We start from the raw sequence: 4,394 nt of genomic DNA, 5'->3' as shown, positions 1-4,394 counted from the left end.
ACCTCCAACGTTTGGTTTATGTTTTATAAGCATTTTTAATTTTATTGCTTAAATCGCATTTTCTCGGCGAGCTGAGCGCTTTTTCTGAATTGTGCCGCTCCCGTCACTCTGGTTAGGTTGGCATCGAAAAAAACGCTCTCGGGTGCTTTAGAGTGCCGAGTTTATTACTGCGCATGAAGAAATGACCACCTCCAACGTTTGGTTTATGTTTTATAAGCATTTTTAATTTTATTGCTTAAATCGCATTTTCTCGGCGAGCTGAGCACTTTTTCTGAATTGTGCCGCTCCCGTCACTCTGGTTAGGTTGGCATCGAAAAAAACGCTCTCGGGTGCTTTAGAGTGCCGAGTTTATCACTGCGCATGAAGAAATGACCACCTCCAACGTTTGGTTTATGTTTTATAAGCATTTTTAATTTTATTGCTTAAATCGCATTTTCTCGGCGAGCTGAGCGCTTTTTCTGAATTGTGCCGCTCCCGTCACTCTGGTTAGGTTGGCATCGAAAAAAACGCTCTCGGGTGCTTTAGAGTGCCGAGTTTATTACTGCGCATTAAGAAATGACCACCTCCAACGTTTGGTTTATGTTTTATAAGCATTTTTAATTTTATTGCTTAAATCGCATTTTCTCGGCGAGCTGAGCACTTTTTCTGAATTGTGCCGCTCCCGTCACTCTGGTTAGGTTGGCATCGAAAAAAACGCTCTCGGGTGCTTTAGAGTGCCGAGTTTATCACTGCGCATGAAGAAATGACCACCTCCAACGTTTGGTTTATGTTTAATAAGCATTTTTAATTTTATTGCTTAAATCGCATTTTCTCGGCGAGCTGAGCACTTTTTCTGAATTGTGCCGCTCCCGTCACTCTGGTTAGGTTGGCATCGAAAAAAACGCTCTCGGGTGCTTTAGAGTGCCGACTTTATCACTGCGCATGAAGAAATGACCACCTCCAACGTTTGGTTTATGTTTTATAAGCATTTTTAATTTTATTGCTTAAATCGCATTTTCTCGGCGAGCTGAGCACTTTTTCTGAATTGTGCCGCTCCCGTCACTCTGGTTAGGTTGGCATCGAAAAAAACGCTCTCGGGTGCTCTAGAGTGCCGAGTTTATTACTGCGCATTAAGAAATGACCACCTCCAACGTTTGGTTTATGTTTTATAAGCATTTTTAATTTTATTGCTTAAATCGCATTTTCTCGGCGAGCTGAGCACTTTTTCTGAATTGTGCCGCTCCCGTCACTCTGGTTAGGTTGGCATCGAAAAAAACGCTCTCGGGTGCTTTAGAGTGCCGAGTTTATTACTGCGCATTAAGAAATGACCACCTCCAACGTTTGGTTTATGTTTTATAAGCATATTTAATTTTGTTGCTTAAATCGCATTTTCTCGGCGAGCTGAGCACTTTTTCTGAATTGTGCCGCTCCCGTCACTCTGGTTAGGTTGGCATCGAAAAAAACGCTCTCGGGTGCTTTAGAGTGCCGAGTTATTCACTGCGCATGAAGAAATGACCACCTCCAACGTTTGGTTTATGTTTTATAAGCATTTTTAATTTTATTGCTTAAATCGCATTTTCTCGGCGAGCTGAGCACTTTTTCTGAATTGTGCCGCTCCCGTCACTCTGGTTAGGTTGGCATCGAAAAAAACGCTCTCGGGTGCTTTAGAGTGCCGAGTTTATCACTGCGCATGAAGAAATGACCACCTCCAACGTTTGGTTTATGTTTTATAAGCATTTTTAATTTTATTGCTTAAATCGCATTTTCTCGGCGAGCTGAGCGCTTTTTCTGAATTGTGCCGCTCCCGTCACTCTGGTTAGGTTGGCATCGAAAAAAACGCTCTCGGGTGCTTTAGAGTGCCGAGTTATTCACTGCGCATGAAGAAATGACCACCTCCAATGTTTGGTTTATGTTTAATAAGCATTTTTAATTTTATTGCTTAAATCGCATTTTCTCGGCGAGCTGAGCGCTTTTTCTGAATTGTGCCGCTCCCGTCACTCTGGTTAGGTTGGCATCGAAAAAAACGCTCTCGGGTGCTTTAGAGTGCCGAGTTATTCACTGCGCATGAAGAAATGACCACCTCCAACGTTTGGTTTATGTTTAATAAGCATTTTTAATTTTATTGCTTAAATCGCATTTTCTCGGCGAGCTGAGCACTTTTTCTGAATTGTGCCGCTCCCGTCACTCTGGTTAGGTTGGCATCGAAAAAAACGCTCTCGGGTGCTTTAGAGTGCCGAGTTTATTACTGCGCATTAAGAAATGACCACCTCCAACGTTTGGTTTATGTTTTATAAGCATTTTTAATTTTATTGCTTAAATCGCATTTTCTCGGCGAGCTGAGCACTTTTTCTGAATTGTGCCGCTCCCGTCACTCTGGTTAGGTTGGCATCGAAAAAAACGCTCTCGGGTGCTTTAGAGTGCCGAGTTTATTACTGCGCATTAAGAAATGACCACCTCCAACGTTTGGTTTATGTTTTATAAGCATTTTTAATTTTATTGCTTAAATCGCATTTTCTCGGCGAGCTGAGCACTTTTTCTGAATTGTGCCGCTCCCGTCACTCTGGTTAGGTTGGCATCGAAAAAAACGCTCTCGGGTGCTTTAGAGTGCCGAGTTTATTACTGCGCATTAAGAAATGACCACCTCCAACGTTTGGTTTATGTTTTATAAGCATTTTTAATTTTATTGCTTAAATCGCATTTTCTCGGCGAGCTGAGCACTTTTTCTGAATTGTGCCGCTCCCGTCACTCTGGTTAGGTTGGCATCGAAAAAAACGCTCTCGGGTGCTTTAGAGTGCCGAGTTATTCACTGCGCATGAAGAAATGACCACCTCCAACGTTTGGTTTATGTTTAATAAGCATTTTTAATTTTATTGCTTGAATCGCATTTTCTCGGCGAGCTGAGCACTTTTTCTGAATTGTGCCGCTCCCGTCACTCTGGTTAGGTTGGCATCGAAAAAAACGCTCTCGGGTGCTTTAGAGTGCCGAGTTTATCACTGCGCATGAAGAAATGACCACCTCCAACGTTTGGTTTATGTTTTATAAGCATTTTTAATTTTATTGCTTAAATCGCATTTTCTCGGCGAGCTGAGCACTTTTTCTGAATTGTGCCGCTCCCGTCACTCTGGTTAGGTTGGCATCGAAAAAAACGCTCTCGGGTGCTTTAGAGTGCCGAGTTTATCACTGCGCATGAAGAAATGACCACCTCCAACGTTTGGTTTATGTTTTATAAGCATTTTTAATTTTATTGCTTAAATCGCATTTTCTCGGCGAGCTGAGCGCTTTTTCTGAATTGTGCCGCTCCCGTCACTCTGGTTAGGTTGGCATCGAAAAAAACGCTTTCAGGTGCTTTAGAGTGCCGAGTTATTCACTGCGCATGAAGAAATGACCACCTCCAACGTTTGGTTTATGTTTAATAAGCATTTTTAATTTTATTGCTTAAATCGCATTTTCTCGGCGAGCTGAGCACTTTTTCTGAATTGTGCCGCTCCCGTCACTCTGGTTAGGTTGGCATCGAAAAAAACGCTCTCGGGTGCTTTAGAGTGCCGAGTTTATTACTGCGCATTAAGAAATGACCACCTCCAACGTTTGGTTTATGTTTTATAAGCATTTTTAATTTTATTGCTTAAATCGCATTTTCTCGGCGAGCTGAGCACTTTTTCTGAATTGTGCCGCTCCCGTCACTCTGGTTAGGTTGGCATCGAAAAAAACGCTCTCGGGTGCTTTAGAGTGCCGAGTTTATCACTGCGCATGAAGAAATGACCACCTCCAACGTTTGGTTTATGTTTAATAAGCATTTTTAATTAGTTTGCTTAAATCGCATTTTCTCGGCGAGCTGAGCACTTTTTCTGAATTGTGCCGCTCCCGTCACTCTGGTTAGGTTGGCATCGAAAAAAACGCTCTCGGGTGCTTTAGAGTGCCGACTTTATCACTGCGCATGAAGAAATGACCACCTCCAACGTTTGGTTTATGTTTTATAAGCATTTTTAATTTTATTGCTTAAATCGCATTTTCTCGGCGAGCTGAGCACTTTTTCTGAATTGTGCCGCTCCCGTCACTCTGGTTAGGTTGGCATCGAAAAAAAACGCTCACGGGTGCTTTAGAGTGCCGAGTTTATTACTGCGCATTAAGAAATGACCACCTCCAACGTTTGGTTTATGTTTTATAAGCATTTTTAATTTTATTGCTTAAATCGCATTTTCTCGGCGAGCTGAGCACTTTTTCTGAATTGTGCCGCTCCCGTCACTCTGGTTAGGTTGGCATCGAAAAAAACGCTCTCGGGTGCTTTAGAGTGCCGAGTTATTCACTGCGCATGAAGAAATGACCACCTCCAACGTTTGGTTTATGTTTTATAAGCATTTTTAATTTTGTTGCTTAAATCGCATTTTCTCGGCGAGCTGAGCACTTTTTCTGAATTG

This window comes from Syngnathus typhle, unplaced genomic scaffold (assembly GCF_033458585.1).
Source record: "Syngnathus typhle isolate RoL2023-S1 ecotype Sweden unplaced genomic scaffold, RoL_Styp_1.0 HiC_scaffold_207, whole genome shotgun sequence".
NCBI classification, from domain to species: domain Eukaryota; kingdom Metazoa; phylum Chordata; class Actinopteri; order Syngnathiformes; family Syngnathidae; genus Syngnathus; species Syngnathus typhle.
The sequence above is the reverse complement of the archived record's forward strand: the minus strand, read 5'-3'. Positions refer to the sequence as shown.